This window comes from Canis lupus, chromosome 3 (genome assembly GCF_003254725.2).
Source record: "Canis lupus dingo isolate Sandy chromosome 3, ASM325472v2, whole genome shotgun sequence".
NCBI lineage: Eukaryota > Metazoa > Chordata > Mammalia > Carnivora > Canidae > Canis > Canis lupus.
This window is the reverse complement of record NC_064245.1, coordinates 25,483,812-25,505,356: the sequence shown is the minus strand read 5'-3', so window position 1 is coordinate 25,505,356 and position 21,545 is coordinate 25,483,812. Positions and strand designations below refer to the sequence as shown.

Here is a 21,545-nt window from a genome sequence, read left to right as displayed (position 1 = left end):
GTGCCAGCTACAGTGATGGACTGAAAAGAAAAATATGACAGGAATCAGTGTTTTTTTGAGGAATATTAATTTATCAGTTAGATATGAGATAAAATGAAATAGCAGGCAATAAGCAGCAGGAAAACCAATTAAGAGACTGTTGTGAAAGTTCAGGCATAATAAAAATGTAACAGGATGCTAGATGGGACTTTTCCTGTTGTCTCAGGGTTTCCGCCAAAGCACCACAGCTGAGGACAATAGGCAGTAGGAGTCCACATATTTTAAAGAAAGTTGCTAAACACATCCATGTGTGCCTTGCTAACTGGTTCTTTGCCCATTCTATCATGACCCCATCCTATATGAGAGAAGTTAGTGAATCATTAAAGGGAAGAGTCTGGGAAGTAAAGGAATTTGCAAAAGTTGAAAATGCGATGGTTTTTCTCTCTTCTCAAATCACATGTTCTCTGGAGTTTTGGGAACAGAGAGGCTGATGTCTGACTCTCACCTGGAGGTGGGCAGGGACAGACTGAAGAGCATTGAGAGAGCCTATCCTTCTGGAATTTGACCAGAAATTTGTGGGGTGAATTTCCCACGAGCTAAATATGTAGTATGGAAGGCAACTGAGTTACAGGGCTGCAGGCTGGACCAGAGTTTCACTTTTTTGGGGGGAACAGAACAGTGTTTGACATTCTTGACAGCAGGAAGATGGAGGGGATACAGTTGCAGAAGAACTCACAAAAATAGTCCATGAAAGAAAGGGCCAGCATTGGATAGTTGCTAGGATGAAGGCCATTTGAGAGAGTTCATCAAGAGAGAACCAAGAAAGAAGTACAAGGAGCAGAAGCTATCATCTCCTCTAGCTAGACCCCTCGATCCCCTTAACCTATCTCCTCCATACCTATATTGAAGGAGCCAGAAGCAGGTGACAGAGAAAGTAGAGCAAGAGGGCCAAGAAACAGACTCTGTTTTGCCCCCATCACTGATCTGAGGATTCCCTGGCTAGGCCTGAGCTGGAGAGAGGGGAGAAGCTTTAAACTGGATGGGAAACGGAAGTTTTGATTTAGATTGGACTAGACTTTTTCTATTCTGAAAATGAGACTGTTGTCTAATCTGTATCTGTCTAATCCTAACAGAACAAGAATGTACACAGAATCTGCCTGATGTATCATCCAGGGGCAGGAAAACAGGATAAGACAAACATGTTTGAAGGCAATGAAATTTTAAAATAATGCTTTTTCCTGTTTGCACCTCAGAGAGGCCAGCTCCTATGATAAATTAGTATGACAGCAATATAAATAATAATGATAATAATGACAATAATAATAACAACCAATTGTTAAATGTTGGCATAGTTTGCCAGACTTATGTTAGGTGCCAAAGTTACATTATTTCATTTAATCTTTACGACAATATCATGAGGTAGGTAGTATTAAATTTAACCCCATTTAACAGATGTTACCTTGGAGTGATTAAGTGATTTTTTTTTTAAGATTTTATTTATTTATTCATGAGAGACACACAGAGAGACGCAGAGACACAGGCAGAGGGAGAAGCAGACTCCCTGCAGGGAGCCCAATGTGGGACTCGATCCTGAGACCTCAGGTCACACCCTGAGCCGAAGGCAGACGCTCAACCACTGAGCCACTCAGGTGTCCCAAGAGTAATTTGTCACAAAATACAGTTAATGAATAGCTGCTTTCAGATCCCACAAACCATTTAAGGTAGAATAGGGTAGCAGTTATAAAAGAGGAAAGAAGCAAAGAATTAATGAATGAAATATCAGTATTTATCATTCTAATCCAGGAGTGGATGAAATAATTGATAAAAAGCAATGATACAATTAATGTATACTGATGTATACTGATAGGACTTCAATTATCATACAACCCACAAATAGCATTTGTTGCTAAATATAAAACCAGTAAATGTGTCTATTAAATAACTTGCTTTAGGTGGTTTGTTTTAGGGGTTTTTTGTTTGTCTGCTTATTTTTAAAGAAATGTTGCCCTGTCATTTTGAAATTAGTTTCCTGGAATACAACTAATATGTTGATTTGTCATTTATACTATGTCAATGTTTTATTATGTCTAAGATATTTGATGGAAATAATGGAGTACACACACGTTCATTGTTTTAGTGATGATGTAGATATTTAAAACAGATACCTAAATTGAAGAATAACTTCTTCACTGTGAACTCCATGAAGCAGGGGTCTTATCTTACTTATAATGGGGCTCTAACCCCCAAGGTCATGAGATGAGTATCTGGCACATTGTAGATGCTCACTGAATCTAGAATCTTTTATTAAGCGCCTACTACGTCCCAGGCAACGAGTGTTACATATTTATGGCAGAGCAAGTCTCCTTATAATATGTGTTCACAGCCCTTGCTACACCCCTCCTGCCATCTAGAAAGAATTCTGGCTTTTGTTCTATAGCTTTTATTATATGCCCTCTGGGGGAATTGGAGTTTGTTGCTAGATTCTACATTTGTGATGTAAAAATGAGAGACTGGAGCCAGAGAAACAGAACTGATAAGGTAAGAGGAAGGAAGAGGGAAAGAATGGATAGCCCTATGAAGGGAGGACTTTGGGGAAAAGAACGGGGGACAGGTTAATTTAGGGAATACTGTGATAGATTACAAATAGCGCCTCCTTTCTTGTGCTCTGAGAAACCCAAGGAAAGGATATGATTTATTTCTAACTGCTTCTAGTGCCTTTTTCTTCCCCAAGATAGGAACATAGGGTCCCAGATTACATATATATTATTTCTAATCCTTAAAACACCCTGCCAATGGAAGCATTATTGTCTTTAATTTCCAGGTGAAGAAAGAGCCTTGAAGCAAATAAGTAATTCTCTCAGGACTCCACAACTAAAGCTAGGATTTGAATCCAGTTCTGGTGGGCCCCAGCCTGCTGTCTTTCCATGATGCCACATGACACTTCCATAACCATCTGTTGAACTGACTGAATCAAAAGGCTTCCCTTGTGAGGGACCTCTATTTATTCTGATATCGTACATAAATGGGAAAGGCTTATTTCTGATATTTGATTCAGGAGAGAAAAGCTTAGCTCCTAGCCTGGAAAGCAGACCGGCTTGCTGTACTAAGCTTGCCTGTGGGCTGGATGGTTCATTTTGAAGTCCAATCACTTTGCACCTAGGAAATGGCATTGTTTACCGCAAAGGTTCAGCTAAAACTGTTGCAAAAATTGCTCTGTGGCCATTCACGTTTCTGGAAATCAATTTTCTGACCAGGTAGCTTACCTGATGCAAAGAAGTAAGGAATAAAAAAAAGGTTTCTTCAGACTGCCAACCAAGTTACCCTGGACCTTTCAATGGCTAGGTAGTAAACTAAATTGTATGCACTTATTTTGGTGAATTATCATTTTAAATGGCTTGAGGTAATGTTCTCATCTTCTGTCGCCATAGAAACTGTTATAAAATTTCATATAAATACCTCAGAAACAGGACTGCCTACTCCCATGGAACTAGATAGTAGGTACAATGGACCTCCAAGGAAATAAATGGCTGCTTGATAGAAAATAATACAACCCATTAAAAGAAGCCTCTTTATGATCCAAGTCCTTCCTAATGGATAAGCTAAGTATATGAGTAGGTAGGAAGGAGAAAGGGTCTGAAAGTAGTGTGAGGTGCTTTTAGAATAGTTTGCAAATACCACTTTCCAAAGTTGAATCAACTTTCTGTCTTGTTGAGGGAACATTCCATCGAGGTGTTAACACTAGAGTGTTTTCATCTATATTCAGAGAGTACATGCCACAGAGCCATTATGGACCAGACAGGAGTTGTATAAAAATGATTTGACAAAAAGAAATAGCCAGTCTGCTATGCCAAAATCCAGAGTGCTTGTCTTCAAGGTGAATCATATTCCATTCCAAAATGTCAAGTAGATTTAGTCATTTTAATCTTTTTATTAGATTAAAACTTGGTACCTATATTATAAAAGCAAAAGGAAATGACTGGAATATAGGCTCCACCACTGATAAATTGTATTATCTTGGGCAAGTTGCTTGGCCACTCTCAACCTCAGTTTCTCCATTTGTAAACTGAAGGTGGTACTTATTTTTATGGCACAATTAAAATAACCCATGAAAAGTACTAGAGTGATGTCAGAAATTGTTACTTATCAAAAGAAATAATAAATGTAATAACTAAGTATGTTTAGGTTATCAACATATATTATTAATTTTTACATTCTCTCTTTCCCTTGAACCGATAGATAATATGTGATCTTGAATAATTAAAAAGATGTGCTAAGGGATAAGAAAACAAGATCTTAAGGCAGAGTTGATGCAATTTCTGACAGTTCTGGTATTGGTGAATCTGAAAGTTTCCAAGTGCCATGGACGTCTTTTTTGCAGTATTTCCTCCTGATGCTTGAAAAGAAAGTCTGTTTTCATAAGACCTTGGGTCTGATTTCCAGTGGGAAAAAGGCTGAGGAAATTTGGCTTCATTTCCAAGTATCTTTGCACTTTTCCCAATTGCATAGAACCTCCAAGCTTCCCCAGATTACCTCGTTTCAATGACATCGAATCTTTCAAAGGGAATGTAATAATTCCGCAGAGAACTTAGCATTTCTGACAGCCTACCTCCCACTGTCCTCAGTGCTTCATAAATTATGCTGCCTCTGAATGTGAGCTGGGCAGCACCATTTTCCTGGTCCCCTCGTGATTCATGGTTTCTCTTAACTATGTCAGTGCCTCGTCAGCAAAGCTGTTCCTTTTGGACAGAGTGTGATGTGATCTGCTTCTTGGAGGGCAGCTTGCTAATTATATACTGATTTTATACACTATTTTTTTTTTTTTTACATTTTCAAGGTAACTAATAACTATTAACTTTAGGAATTACTTCAAAATTCAGAAAACATTACCATTTAATTAACAATCTGCTCTCTGCAATACACTGTGACCTGAGAAGCCACTCTAATGGTAATATGCTGTTATCATTAAAATTAACTAACAAACCAGAAGAATAGTGCTGTTCAGGTCAGATACAGAGAGACCATAATTAAAAGAAAGTGAAACTAAAAACAAGTATCAGACCAAAGATCAACACAGCGTGGATGGCCACTGTGCCAGCTTCCCTGTTTTGCACTGCCAAAGCAGCTCCCTCCTGACCTGTGTCTGCATGACTCCTCAGGAATTCCAAACCTAGACCCTCCTTGGGAACAAGGCTGAGTCAGTCGTTGGGTGGTTAAACAATGGAGACTGAAAGGAAATAGGATGAAAAGTTCCTGAAAATGACTTGCTTCTAGATACCTTCTTATGTATTATTATCTTTACATGTAAGAATAAAAACCCATCGTTAGGAATGTCTTATCTTTTCCCAGACTCTAGGGCTTTCCAGAAACCTTCCCAGTGACACAGGTTCTTCCTGATGTAGGAAACTTCTGTTCAGGAAGATGTAGTGGAGGTTATAATGTGGAGGCCTTTCCAGCATTTGATTTGTCCCTGTCTATTCAGAAAGCTTTCTGATATTGCCAGGATGCTTCTTTCAGCTTAGGGAATGCAGAACTAGGAGAAAAGGGGCTGGAGAGAAAAAAAAAAGTCTTATGGGATATGGCTAGGAAAAGTTTTACATAACTTAGAGAGGAGTATTCTAGAAAATCTATAGGATGAAGCCAATAGGAAAGCAAAAGATTTAAACAAAATAGTTCTCTAGACTATCTATTGACAGCATGGTGTTTGAAAGAGGCAATATTTAAATTATCTTGAGATGTTCTTTGTCACTCGGACATGTTTCTTGGAGATCATGACAACTTGAGATTGGACTTCCTGAATTTCAGCCTCAGTAGAATTACTTTGGGGATGATTAATACAGATAAACCTCTGCTATTACTCAGTTCTCCTGCTGTCAGAGACCACCTGGTTTCTGAAGCTTATATCCAGGAGCTTCAGAATCTTTGTTGGTACAGGATTCTTTGCACAACTTTGCACGACTCTGATCTCCTGCTCTTGCTAAAGCTTCTTTACCCTTGTCCACCGGCTCCATCCTGTGTCTCTCTCCTTACGGGGTTTTAGGAGATTCATAGCTTATAGAAAATGAAGGTGTGGGGATTGTGCTACCTTTAAAGAATTTAGAAATAGGCTCAGATGAGAGGACTAAAAGCCATTATGAGTTAAGTAGGAGTTTGTTTGTCTTTTTATTTTTGGGGGGTTGAATTGATAGTGTATCATGTACACAACATTTCTATAGGGAAAGTTCTGATTTCCAAGTAATGAATGTATATAAAGATTTTTATTTATTTATTTTTTAAAGATTTTGTTTATTGAGAGAGAGAGAGAGAGAGAGAGAGAGAGAGGCAGAGACACAGGCAGAGGGAGAAGCAGGCTCCACGCAGGGAACCCCACCTGGGACTCGATTCCGGATCTTCAGGATCACACCCCAGCTGCAGGCGGCACCAAACCGCTGCACCAGCGGGTCTGCCCATATAAAGATTTTTAAAAGACAATCCAATGGAGCTCTAGGCTGCCTTTCAAAATGCCTCTTGGGTTATACTTGTGTTCGTCTGATTTGATTTTATTTCTAAAAAATATACTCACTATTTATATTTTAAAATGTGCATATATAGGTATTATAAGATTATTGAAATATGTACCAAGATGCTAACCACCAAAATAAGATTTTTGAATATACACCCAAATGCTAATAATAATCTATAAGTGGTCATAGTATAACTGATACTTTCTTCTCTATATTTTTTCTACAATGAGAAAACAATAAGGATTTTCTCATTTTTAAGCAAATAAGATTGGAAAATAAAATGTATAACAGCATCCAAAAATATTGTAAACATTTAGAGATTATTTAATAAAAGATGTACAAGATTTCTCTGCTGAAAAAATATACAATACTGCTGAAAAAAAATTGAAAAAAAAAGACCTAAGTAAATAGAAATAAACATGTTCAGGGATTAATACACTTAATATTGTCAAGATGTCACTTCCCCCCAAAGTGAATTATATATATATATATATATATATATCTTATATATATATATATAAGATTTTATTTATTTATTCATGAGAGACACACACACACACAGAGGCAGAGACACAGACAGAGGGAGAAGCAGGCTCCACACAGGGAGCCCGACATGAGACTCGATCCTGGGTCTCCAGGATCACACCCTGCACCAAAGGCAGCACTAAACCACTGAGCCACCAGGGCTGCCCCAAAGTGAATTATAGATTCAATGAAACCCCAATCAAAATCCCTAAGGTGTTTTTTTGTGGAAATTGGCGTGCTGATTCTAAAATACATATGGGTGGGGCACCTGAGTATCTCAGTCAGTTAAGAGTTCGATTCTTGATTTTGGCTCAGGTCATGATCTTAGGGTGATGAGATTGAGTCCCACATGGGGCTCCATGCTTGGCATGTAGCTCACTTAATATTCTTCCTCTCTCCCTCTGCCCCTTTCCCTCCCCACTCATGTGGACGCTCTCTCACTTTCTTAAATAAGTTAATTAATTAATAAAATATATATGAAAAACCAAAGAACCTAAAATAGCCAAAGCAACTTTGAGGAGGAAAGAAAGATCAAAGTTGGAAGACTTAATCTACTAGGTATTTATTTCAAGATTTATTTTAAAGCTATAATAATCAAAATGGAATAGTATTGACAAAAGTTAGGCAGATAAATCAGCAGAACACAAGAGAGAAGTTTAGAAGTAGACCCACAATTATGGGGTCAAATGATTTTCAACAAAGAAACCAAAGAAATTCGATGGGATTAGAAGTATGGTTTTGTTCAGTGACAATTGGATACCTATATATGCCAAAAGATGAAACTGGATCCCTGTCTCACATCATACACAAAAAATTAATTCAAGGTGCATCATAGGCTTAAACATATAAAGGAAAATCTTTGCAGTGATGAGTGGGCAAAGATTTCTTAGACTGACCAGAAAAAGCACTAATTGTAAAAGGGAAATATCAATAAATTGGACTTTATCAAAGTCAAAAAAACCTCTGCTCATCAAAAAACACCGTTAAGAAAATAAATAGTTGGGGCAGCCTGGGTGGCTCAGCGGTTCAGCGCCTGCCTTCAGCCCAGGGCGTGATCCTGGAGACCCGAGATTGAGTCCCACGTCAGGCTCCCTGCATGGAGCCTGCTTCTCTCTCCGCCTCTCTCTCTTCCTCCTCTCTGTGTATTCTAATGAATAAATAAATAAAATCTTAAAAAAAAAAAAAAGAAAAGAAATAGTTTACAGAGTGGGAGAAAATATTTACAACACATGTATTTGGCTAAAGGCTTACATCCAGAATACATCAAGCATATCTATAAATTAATAATAATGAGGACAACACATTTAAAGAATGGGCAAAAGAGGGCAGCTGGGTGGCTCCAGTCAGTTAAACATCTGCCTTCTGCTCAGGTCATGATCCCAGGATTCTGGGATCAAGCCCCACATCGGGCTCCCTGCTCAATGGGAAGCCTGCTTCTCCCTCTCCCTCTGTCTGCCACTCCTTCTTGTGCTCTCTCTTTCTCTGTCAAATGAATGAAAACAAAAATCTCTTAAAAAGTGAGCAAAAGACTTGGACATGTCACAAAGGAAGACTTATAAATTCCCATTAAGTACATTAAAATATGCTCATTATCATTAATCATCAAATGCCAACTAAAATCACTGATATACCACTATGTATCCCCTAAAATGAGTTAAGATTTAAAAGATTGCCAACATCCAGCATTGGCAAGGATGTTGAGTAGCAGGAATTCTCATCACTACTGGTGAGAGTATAGAGTGGGATAAATACTCTGAAAAATTGTATGGTATTTCTTATAAAAAGTATAGATCTATTCTATGGTATACCAGTTCTACTCCTGAGTGTTCATCCAGAAAATTTTCAAAATATGTTCACAAAAGACTTGTGCTATATTCATAGCAGCTTTATTCGTTAAAGCCAAAAAAGTGGGAACAACTCAGAGGGGAGACTCTTCTCTTCCTGCCCAGGCTTCTCACTACCTCTCTGTTGTCATGTCATCTTACATGAATCACCTTGCCCTTACCACCCTTCCATTTATACTCTCAGAACATTCCAGTCTCTCTCACGTTTATGCCTTTGAACAGCGCAATTCCATCTATCCAGAATTTCCCCTCCCTCTCCTCTGGTTCTAACCCATCCCCCCAGGATTGGCTTGAGTTTTCTGAGTTGTCTTCCCTCCCTACTCTTTGCAGTTTTAAGCTTGCTTTACCTTAGGATCATGGAATGATCATGCTGCGTTACAATGCATGTTGATCCACTAGCTCATAAGCTTCTATCTCCAAATATCCGTAGCACCTAGCATTACATCTAGCACACAGTAGATATTATAAGAAAATTTGTTAAATACATGTCAGAATCTAACTTATTCTGTATCTAATGCTGAAATATATACTACTTTACTTTTATTTCCAAATACAGGTAAGTTCCATAATAATGTTGCCAAATGAATACTTTCCTTGACATGACCCCCATCCCCCAAGCAGTGCCTATGGGATAGTTGAATAAATACTACTGTGATGATATTAGTCAGTGGACTCTGCCAATTGTCAGAAGTTCTCACTGTGTTTTACCAGTTGCTCCTAGTCCTTTCAATTCTTTAATGATTTACTTGCTAGTGGGAGATTCTTAAGTAGATGTGTCGCTGAAAAATGTTTTTTGCTTTTTGTAGTGGTCTGGGCATGTGGGCTTTCAGTTGTTTACATCCTATAATTGTCCAAAGGAAATAATCATCTTTTAGGAGTAGAAACTTTTCAATAAGAGCTGGTTTCTTTGTTGAGGGCTGTCCTTGGCATTGTACAATGTTCAACAGCATCCCTGACTTCTACGCTCTAGGATTCAGAAATACTCCTAAATTGTGACTACCAAAAATGTCTTCAGGCACTGCCAACTATCCCGAGACATATACTCACCATCAGGTAAAAGCTACTGCCCTATAGGTTAAAAGAAGTGTCCCTGGAATCTGATCTTTGTTCCGAGTCACACTCTATTACTCAGTGATCCAGGTTAGGGTGTTACCTTCTTATGTTCAATTTCTTAATCTGTAAAATGTGGATTGAGGAGAAAATTGTGAAAGAATTTCAGTAGATCCAAAGATTCTTAGATATTTTCAGTTGAAAACAAGGCATGTATGTCTACCATATCCTTTTAAATTCTTTAATTCTATAATCTCTTACTTTTCATTGTCTTTGAGCTACTTTATAATTCTATAGCTTGTGGAAAATTGATAAAAATGTAATTCTTTATTTTTTTTTTGGGGGGAGACAGAGAGCAAGAGTGGGGAGGCACAGAGGGAAGAGGAGAGAGAATCTGAAGCAGGATCCCCACACAGTGCAGAGCCTGATGTGGGACTCGATCTCAGGACCCTGATTATAACCTAAGCTGAAATCAAGAGTCGGATGTTTGACTGACTAAGCCACTGAGACACCCCTACAAAAAAGTAATTGTTTTTTTTTTTAAAGATTATATTTATTTATTCATGAGAGACAGAGGCAGAGAGAGAAGCAGAGACACAGGCAGAGGGAGAAGCAGAGTCCATGCAGGGAGCCCAAAGTGGGACTCGATCCTGGAACCCCAGGATCACGCCCTGGGCTGCAGGCGGCACTAAATGGCTGAGCCATCCGGGCTGCCCCAAAAATGTAATTCTTGGTGATGAAAATCCAACTTGTGTCTAGTAGAATGAAATCGATTATTTGCCTGTGAATACTAGCACATTTTTCCTCTTTTTGCGTCAGAGGGTGACGCAGCGGTTGGCTCAGCGGTTGAGCACCTGTCTTCGGCCCAGGACGTGATCCTGGGGTCCTAGGATCGAGTCCCATGTCAGGCTCCCTGCATGGAGCCTGCTTCTTCCTCAGCCTCTCTCTCTCTGCCTCTGTGTCTCTCATGAATAAATAAAATCTTTTTTAAAAAGGATTTATTTGAGAGAGAGAGTGCAGGCATGTGTGCTCATGTACACACAAACGTAAGGTTGTGGGGGATAGAGGGAGGCAAACCTCAAGCAGACTCCCTGCTGAACATGGAGCCCAATACAGGGCTCAGTCTCATGACCCTGAGATCAATACCTGAGCTGAAACCCAGAGTCGGAGGCTTAACCAGCTGAGCCACCCAGGTGCCCCATTTTTGCATTTTTTTAAAAATTCATTTCAGCATACCTTTTTTGCCCGCATATAAGTGGTATTATAAATTTTCCTTTGAATCCATTGTAGCATCTTAGTGGTTCCCTGATTAATTAACAAGTTAAATGAAATCTTTGACATGTGTTTTTTTTTTAAAGTGGTTGCTTCTATAGTGACCCACTCATTCTTTTAGGGATGAAAGCATACTTGCTTAAAGACCTCCAGAGCAGAGGTTTTTAATATGCAGGCTCCCTCTGCCAAACCACTCTTCTCCTCATTCCTTACGGCTCTTATACTTTTTATATGAATTAATGAAATAAATTAGGAGAATAAAGTAAGGGTTTTGGAAGCAATGGTGGTCTCTGCAATGCTACTTGCATTCTCTGGATTCATTGTTTTCGCTGTAGAAATTTACGAGTTCAAATGTCAGTCCGTTGGTGACAAGAACAAGAGAAAGATCCCTGGTACCCAACAGGGACACAACTGCCTCATCATTTGCAAAACCAAAATGTACTTCATATCTTAATTGATAGGGATCGTATTTCCTATAAAAATCAGTACTTACAAAAAAGTGTCATTATTAACTACGCCAGACTGTTTCATTTCAACCTACTTATTGAAATGAAATGTTCCAACATGAGCCCATAGCTGAAAGGGCTTCAGAAGTATGGAAAATTTACTGGGACTCCAAAAGCACTGTCTTAAGATCTAGGAGAAATTGACTCCGGTTCTTTTTAGCTCTCTGCCCCCAATTTGTATGTGACGTTGGGGAAGCTCTTGGATCTTCCTGGATCTCCCTTTCTTTGTCTATAAGGTAGTTGAACTAGAAAACCTTAGCTTATTGTCAGGTTCAAGATTGTGTGTCATTGTGATTCCTTAATGACTGTTCTTGAGAACCAAGTAGAATCAGCATTTTTCAGAGGAACACAAGTACGGAAAACCTGTGTTGATGTTCTCTAAAATTCCATTCCTCCAAGTTTATTATTACTTCTACTACTTTTGACTGGGCCCTACCTTCCTTCTTCAGTCCAGTAACAGGACTGCCATTGGGAAACTGATACCCAGGAACACCCTTAGCAAGTCACCTTACCCTTTGCCTCTTGCTCCACATGGGTGAGAACATCTTCATGAAATATTTCCTCCTCACTATGGACAAAGGGATTTTTGTTGTTGGGGTTGCCCATATTTTCAAGTCCACGATTCCTCCTTTATTGTTTCCATTTCCTCTGATTCCTTGTCCACCAGCTGCTTTTCTTTCATGGCTGCATGTTTCTTCATTTAGTGTTGAGGGCTAGGTCAGCAGCTGCAGGAGAACTTGATTAGTGCCTTGCCTCTGTGCAGACACATTTCCCTGACAGCATCGATCCTGGGCGGTTTCGCTTTGCAGGCAGCTCCACAGAGGAGGAGCTTGTGCTGCAAAGGAGGTGGACTGTTGTCTGGTCAAGGTGAGTTTGGGGCAGGCTACTAATTCATTCCTCTTTGCTCAGCTGTTAATTTTGCTTAAATAGGAACTGCTTGCAAATTTTTATTTAAAAATCCACTACCAGACTGAGACCTTGTGATGTCAAGATTCAAAGACAATTTTTTATTGCTAAATTATTAGTCCTTTGAAAGAAGGAAAATTTGATGTTTAATATTTAAACAGTTTCTATTTTGCTGAATTCTTTGATATCTGAATGTTAACTGTGTAACCATTTAAGGTCCATTTCTAGAGACTTTCCCAGACATTTAAAAAGCACTACAGGAATTTATTTGTAATGCTCTTGCATGAAAAATTGCCATCCATTTCTTGCCATTGTGGTTCATTGCCAGCAGATATGTCCATTAGGAATGAAATAAAGAAATGTTTTATATTTTGATGCATTTCAATTTGTCTGTTATACTAGACTTTTGGGTTTTTTTTTTTTTGAGAACAGGAATAAATTCCTCTCATCTTCAAAATATTATCACTTCTTTACATTTTGGAAAAATTAATCAAATTTAGCATAGGGAAATTGCAGTATCTTTAGGCCAAGAGGATAACTCCAAGCATTTTCTTTCCAATTTTTTTTTTCTGGATTTCTGGTTTAAGGTTCAGGAGTCATTGAGAAAAACTAGCTTAACTGTGCCTGCATGTAGATGTGACTAAGGATTCATTTCTTCATGTTTTTTTAAGACATTCCCACCTTTATGTAGCCTGTGTCTCCATAAAATGTTCCAGCTCCACAAAACTGTCACATGACACTTCAAAGACATCTTCTATGCAGAACTGAACAGCAATTACTCTATAGCCCCAAAACAATCTATTCTCCTTATTCTTCTCATGGTCTCCATAATTGCTACAAGTTCATCCAATATAAGAAAACGTAGGGACACTGGGGTGGCTCAGTGATTGAGCGTCTGCCTTTGGCTCGGGTCATGATCCTGGGGTCCTGGGATCAAGTCCCACATCAAGCTCCCCACAACGACCCTGCTTCTCCCTCTGCCTATGTCTTGCCTCTCTCTGTGTGTCTTTCATGAATAAATAAATAAAATCTTTTTAAAAAATGTAAAAATTTTTAAAAAGTATAAGCTTTTGATGGAGTATAGTACTGATCTTTAGGTACAACACAAAAATGTAGTACTATAAAGAGAAGCTAAAACCCACTGTAGTTTTATTATTAGCAAATTCATTCATAAATGTTAATTGTGAATTAAACTGTAGATTTAAAACCACCACCACAACTTTCTTCTAAAAATTGTGTTCATTTCCGTAGACAAAGAGGCGACCTAATATGGTGGAAAGACCTAGGCTTTGGTCTCTAGTCCTGGGTCCTCCATTTACTTTTCCTAATGATTTTCTGCAAATCATTCAACCAGTTGGTCATAATTCCCTTATTTATCAAATGGGGATAAATAATATCAGATCAAAGGAGACTATAGGAAAATACTCCAAAACTATAAAGTCATAGTCACATACTTTTAATTTATGGGTGGAAATGGATTTGGAGTGCCTGCTTCACTCTAAGCCCCCTTCACCAGGAAGTGCCCATACTTGTAAACCTTACTAAATAGGTAAGCATAGCGATCATGTTTGTACCTCCCAGGTTAAAGAAACTTAAAAGTGTCCTCAGATGGCAGTTTGGTAATCATGAGAAGTTGGTATCGATAGTGGCCATTTTCAACCATAAGCATGCTGATGAGTAGGCAGAGGGTGTTGGAGAATGAAGTATATGTACAGAGAGAAGCAAAACCAGCAAATTATGAAGTGACAGGGGAGACAGGAGGAAGTACCTTGGTTCTAGGTCTATTTCTTCATCCATCCATGGAATGTACATTGATTTTTTTTTTTCTAGGATGGCCAGAAGATGGCCCATTTTAACCTCACAATAAACTTGCCTTAAGAGGCTTTCTCTTCCTGGCAACAAATAGAGCTTTGGCTAAAACATTAATACCACAATTGAAAAGGTCATTACCAAGAGCACTATAGATTTTATTGTATGAAAACCAAAAGTTTCCAACTGTCCTTTGTAGCTACCAACATGAAAGTCTTTCCAGATCATATTTTTCCAATTGTAAAATTCAGGCTGGACCACAGAAGATTCAAGAACAGTCCCAATTCACAGCACGGATTTACCAACTAGGTTTGAAAATATCTTCCAGGGATGCCTGGGTGGCTCAGTGGTTGGGCAGCTGCCTTTGGCTCAGGTCGTGATCCCGGGATCTGGGAGAGAGTCCCGCGCGGGGCTGTTGTGAAGACCTTGGTTCTCCCTCTGCCTGTGTCTCTGCCTCTCTCTCTCTTTGTGTCTCTCATGAATAAATAAATAAATAAATCTTATACATATATATATATATTTCAAATATTATGAGATGTTACCCTCTAAATGAAGTCTCTCCTACTGGTTCTCCTTATATGAAGTTTCAGAATCCAAAGAACAGCACAATATAGTAGAAATAACATAATAATAATAACATAAATCTTAGATTAGACCCCGATGGAGTTCTGGCTCCTTTAGAGCTTCATGAGTTTGGTCAAGTTATTTAACGTCTCTTAGCCTTAATTTCTTCATCTACACATTGAAAATAATATTTCTCTTTCAGTTTGTTGTAAGGAATAAATGAAATAAGTTACAGAAAAAGCTTGACACATTTCAGATCCTCAGCAAATGTTCATCTCCTTCTCTTCACTCACCATGTGAGTCTTGTGTTTTTTTGTTTTCTTGTTTTTTTTTTACAGCAAACCACATAATGCCACTCCAAATTAATAAGCAGAGTATGGAAATTAGAAGGAAAAAAAGCCTCTTTTTGACTTCTTGACCTAGTCAGCCAGCAAGTTTCTAATATTCGTATTCAAAAAAAGGAAATACATAGGTCTTAAAATCAGAATTTAGACAAAAGGGACTGGAATTGAAGAGGAAACTCTCAGACCTCCTTGAATTCAGATATGCATATTTTGGTCAACAAGTTACTTTCTCAGTGTAATACATCTGATGTTAATACATGTCCAAGCTGGTGTGTGCTTGCGTCTACATGTACTAAGAGGGCATAGCTGACAGAGTGACTTTTTTCATCACATAAATTCAAGACTGACTTGTTAAGCATATCTGCTCATTTGCATGAAGAAAGCTAGAATGCTTCACATACTGAGCACACTACTTCATTGTTTAGCAATAAAATCTGCTAAGCTACATACGTTATTATTTAGCTTAAAAGAGGAATATTCTTGACAAGGAAGCCCTGTGAGAAATGTACTACATGGTATCACAGGAAATGATTTCTGGAGGATGGCGATGAGCCTAACCAAATCATTTCAGACATCTCCAGCCCTGTCAGTTCATGAAGCACTATAGAAAACCATGTGCGTTCATTAAAATGCCTGATTTCCTATGTGATAGCCAGACTTCAGAAGCTGTGACCTGTTTGATGCATAAGATTCAGATTGCAGGTTTCTAATGGAAGGACACAAAAAGAAAAGAGAGCAAAATCATAGTAGATACATACATGTATGATTATTCCTCAAGCAATCTAATGGAAAACATACATGAATCATGAAATACTTTTCTAAAGGGTACTCTCTCCAGACTCTCTCCATCCATCTATGTCTAGTCATGATGCCAGGCCCAAATAATGTTAAAGTGGATATAAAATATAGAGACATACTTATATTCTAAAATAAGAGCTCCATTAAAAATGAGTCAAAGAATAAGAACAATGCCCTTTTATTTATATTATTTTTTCTTACACTGTGAACATTACATGCTAATCCAGCATTGTAAGAAAAGATATTGACAATGACAAATCATGTTTAAGCAGGTTATTTAAATTGGGAAGTTTGATAGCATATCAATATTAATAAACCATAATCCACTGGTCCATAGTTTTATACCAGCCTCTGTCTATTTAAGGTCAATTTAGAAAAGTTTTCAAGCAACTACTCTAAACCTAACTCCCTTTTCCATTTTGCTGTTTGATTAGTGTTTAACTAAATAAGTTTATGATATAAGCATTATGACTATCTAAAAAAGCACTCCCTCTCTATCCCCCAAAAAACCCTCACTAATTTAGGTTAAAAACAAAGTAATGGCAGCAAAAGTGTCTTTAAGTTTTGCAATAATCCTTCCAGTACTTTTGCATCCCAAAAGGCTCCAGATGTGACCAGCCACTGCAAAATGGTTAAGTTGTTTATCAGCATTCTACACTGGGAACTGGCACCTGTAATTTTACTCTTATTTTGCATCAGCATTATTAAAACACCTAAAAAATGACCAAGTGAAGGTTTTGTGTAATCACACATACACCTTCAGGGTGAAATGCCCTGTGGGCTGTCTGTCGTCCTGAGGGTGCTGGCTGCAGCAAGCAGCTTCCTTCTCTCTTGTCTGTGTAGCTGCTGTGAGCCTCCTTCTAGAGGGAGTTTATGCTGGTGGCTGGAGCTGGGAAATAATGGTAAAATGTTATTCTGGCAGCCTTTAAAGAATTGATTGTGGATCAGTTTTGATAATACATATAATCTCGATCCTTTTCTTCTTTTTATTCATTTTTTTCTTTCTTTTCCTTTTTTCCTTGTTTGTTGTTAATAGTCATCTGTAGCTAAAAAGAAGCCCCTTACCCCCCTCCATCTGGGGTGAAAGTTTAGGAAATAAACATATTTGAATCTTATGATGACAATTAACCACTTTGTTAAATCATAGATTGCATTTCATCTTTACCTCCTCTTTTTGACGCTGGGCTGTGTTTCATCCTGCCTAGTTTTCCTAGCTGCTTGCTTCAGCTTGCTCCCATCTTGCTAGTGGTTTAGAAATATGACAAGCTACCTTTTGCTTGCTGGCACTTTAACAATGCATATCCTTGGAACTTCACATTTGCTTGACCACTGATTTCTAACCCTATATGGCAACAGACTATAATTTGGTACTGATGTAAAATCAACTGGGGCTAGAAGTTTGCTTTTTTTTTTTTTTTTAAGTTTCTTTTCTTTGTTCTTGTAAAATGATTCACACTCAGAAGCTTGAAAACAGGTCATTTTTAAAGTCTTATTCTGTACAGTTTTTGCATACATGTGAAAGCCAGAGGAGTGGGGAAACTGAGGAGCGGAGGGTTTAAGTGATTCACCTGGGATTACAAAGTGAGTCATCACCAAGCTGATGCTGGGATTCAGTGTTCCTGACAGTTGGTGGTCAGCAAAATATATTTGATTATACTACCATTGGAGTTAGAATTCGCTTTTCTGGTTTTACTGGAGCTTTGACTGGTTCTGTTTCAATTTCTTATTGATGGTGATTAAACATGTATTGATACAGTAAAATAATCCCAAAACCAAGGACAGTTAAAGTAAGGTTGAATAGGAACTTCTAATTCCTGCTTGTAGTGCATAAGCATCCTGAAGCTTTGAATGGTAAGAGTACCCAGAAAAACCTAGTGTTACCTTTATTTCCCTGAGTCAGATGTCAAATTATCTTTTATGTCAGTGTTGGTCAAAATGTTTACATACATCCGAATAACTTACTGCAAAAAAGATCTTACATTCAGCAGCTTACCCATAAATCAATGTTAGGAGATTCTCTTATCAAATACGCAAGGTTGTGAAATGTGTTAGGTATGTGGGAAGACAAAAAGGTGTGGAGTGGTTATATTCCTGCTCTAATGTAAATAGGACCTCATCATTCATGACCAGCCAGATGAGAGTGACCATAGTGCCCAAGTGAGGACCATGTCAGGATCTAATGCTTCATAACTTATAGGGTCCATCATTAAGCATGCGTGTCCTCAACAGAGTTTGGGGGGTTTGAACCCAGTCCTCTGCATGTCGCTTCACTTTAAAAGGCTGTTATTCAACATTGGAGGTGTCAAAGATAAGTTTTTAAACGGATAATAGAATATTTTCTAAGAACATTATTTTAAAGAAATAAAGTAAGACTCTTAAATCTCAAGCCAAAAGACCCTTCTGATTTGGGTGCAGATACAAAGACCCGTACCTTCTTCATCATACGCATTCAGTGTAGGAGAGTCCCTTGGGAATAAAAAGAAGTCTAGAGAGAACCAGGATCTCCCCCTGAATCAATCAGAAGCCCTTGGAGGAGTCCTAGAACCACCTGTCTCTAATTAATCTCCTCTACTGTATTCCCTCAGCACTTACACACTCATAATTATATTTATGATTGTAATTGTATTATATTACAGTTCAGATCCCCTTACAATAAATACTGTCATAATGAAAACCTCACTATTATAAAAAGATTTCCCAGCCTTAGCCAGTAACTTACTTATTTAAAGCATATTCAATACAATAAAATTCTAGTGAAATAAAGAAATTTGGATGTCTCTTCAATTATGCAGTAATGGAATTTGACCTTGTAACTATAACTGTTGGGTGATGGTATAAAGGCTCTTCCACTGGATATGGGATCCTTAGCAAAATAGTCCATTTTTTATACATAAGTAGATGCTTTTATACATAGTAGATGCTTACTGAACACTAGAATAAGCGAATGATTTATAATAGAATTGTATGTGAAATAGAATCTAATTTCCCAGTATGTAGCAATGGCATTAATTCTTTATCACTATTTTTATCACTGAAGGAATTAAGTGTAGAACTATAGCCTCTCATGTGAAATCTAGCCTCTTTCATTCATCCCTGATGCCTTCTTCAAAAAGTAACCAGCTTAATATTAACCAATAACAGGAGGGCTGTTAGTGGCAACATGATGCCAGCTACAGTGGCATTAACTGGCTGGTGCTCATCTGGCCTAAGATATTTCTGTTTCCCTATAACTGTAACTGTACCATTGATATAAATCTTTCATTACAGGGCAGCCCGGGTGGCTCAGTGGTTTAGGGCCGCCTTCAGCCCAGGGCCTGATCCTGGGGACCGGGGATCGAGTCCTATGTCGGACTCCCTGCATGGAGTCTGCTTCTCCCTCTGCCTGTGTCTCTGCCTCTGTATGTGTGTGTGTGTCTCATGAATAAATAAATAAAATATTTAAAAATAAATATGTAAACAAACAAACAAATAAATCCTTCATTACTAGTGGAAAACAATTCTACATGGATAACATTGGTCCATAGTATTATTTTTTTAAGTAAAACATGGCACATATTTGTCTGCTCTTTCAAAAAATCCACATTTTAGGAGTGCCTCGTTGGCTCAGTCAGTAGAGCATGCAACTCTTGATCTGGGGTTGTAAGTTCGAGCTCCATGTTGGGTATACAGATTACTTTAAAAATAAAAATAATCTTTAAAAAATCCACATTTTAAAAAGAGAGTGCCATAGTGCCCACATTAAAAATACAACATTTTAAATTTGAAAAAATAAATAAGGAAAGCAAAAAATTTTTTTACTGAATATGAGTAGGATCATTGAAATAAGAAAGCAATATGAATATTAACAGACAAAGGTAAAGGTAAAGGAAATGGGGGATTTGGGAGTTACTCCATGGAAAGATGTTTCTCTGGGTATATGCTGTACATAAAAGTAATTCAGGGTATGAGAAGAAAAGAAATATGTAGGCTCTGTGTATTTCACAATCATTTTTTTCATTGTTGGAAGGTGAGAAGACATCTAAATAAAAAGGAATATGCTTGTAATTTGTATTTTTTTTTTAATTTTTATTTATTTATGATAGTCACAGAGAGAGAAAGAGAGAGAGGCAGAGAGACATAGGCAGAGGGAGAAGCAGGCTCCATGCACTGGGAGCCCGATGTGGGATTCGATCCGGGGTCTCCAGGATCGCGCCCTGGGCCAAAGGCAGGCGCCAAACCGCTGCGCCACCCAGGGATCCCTTGTAATTTGTATTAATGAGCTCACTCTAATATACAAACTCAGTGACCTGAGAGCGAATCACTGCAATCAGAAATCTGGATTTTTTTTGCACGAGCAACTTATGTAAAGGTAAATAGATATTAAGCAAAAATATTGTTTTTCCATCAGGTCTAGTGTTAACAGTGTGTACAGCCTTGAGGATATATTAATAACCACTGAGTTATATGTTTTTAAATTATTTTAAGATTTTATTTATTTATTCATGAGAGACAGAGGCAGAGACACAGGCAGAGACACAGGCAGAGGCAGAGGGAGAAGCAGGCTCCAGGCAGGGAGCCTGATGCGGGACTGGATCCCAGGTCTCCAGGATCACTCCCTGGGCTGAAGGCAGATGCTTAACCACTGGGCCACCCAGGCATTCCATGTTTTTAAATTATTAATTAATTTTATGGCATGTGAATTATGTCTACAAGAAAAAGGGAGTCACCGAGTCTTTTACATCTAGGTCCCACACTGTGCATGCACAGGAATAGTCAGTCACCAGTTCCACAGATTGCCAGGGAAGGAGGCCTGACTGGTCCTGAGAGAAGCTGTGTATTCTAAAAATCAATCAGTCGATAAACCAGCAAACAAGGGGATAAACTTGTCGTTTGTCTGAGTTCAAGTGTGTATTATACTCACCCCTTGGCACTGTGCCCTTAAACCAACCCATTTCCTGAGCCATAAAGGCAAATATAACATTTGAGTCTGTGGCACAGATTCAAGCCAACAGTCAGGCCTGTGAACGGAAGAGTGAACAGACCAATGATTCCAGGAGTCTAGCAAATAATACATTACTGAAAGATCACTAAGTTCTGAGTATGAAACAGACAGAAAGTGGACATTTGACTCTGATAGACACATTTTATAGATGGCACTTTGAGCAAGTAAACCCTACCCCTTAATCATCACCACGAGCATCATTGCAACAATGTCCCTCTGGGAACAGACTTCTTTCAAATCCCAGCTCTTCTACTTAGCGACTACATGACGTTAGGTAAGTTATATAACCTTTCTGAACCTCTTTCCTTGTTAGTAAAACAGGGTTGCTGGTGCTACTAGTGTGTAGTTCTTAGGACTATTTTGAGTATTAAGTAACAAAATACAAAAATCATACTTGGCACAAAGTAGTGTTCAACATTATTATTATTTTTAACAGTACTTTGTTGACAAATTAAAATTTGACATGC

At 38.3% G+C, this 21,545-nt stretch overlaps 2 long non-coding RNA genes across 3 annotated transcripts in view; both read left to right on the top strand.

The window, feature by feature from the left end:
- LOC112653476 (uncharacterized) overlaps positions 1–21,545 on the top strand; it is an 87,121-nt gene that overhangs the window by 23,673 nt on the left and 41,903 nt on the right. The gene's annotated exons all lie outside the window — the stretch shown is intronic.
- On the top strand, positions 2,302–3,347 carry LOC112653478 (uncharacterized). The gene is made up of 2 exons (XR_003132211.3): positions 2,302–2,517; positions 2,801–3,347. It is a non-coding gene; the product is annotated as an uncharacterized LOC112653478 (long non-coding RNA).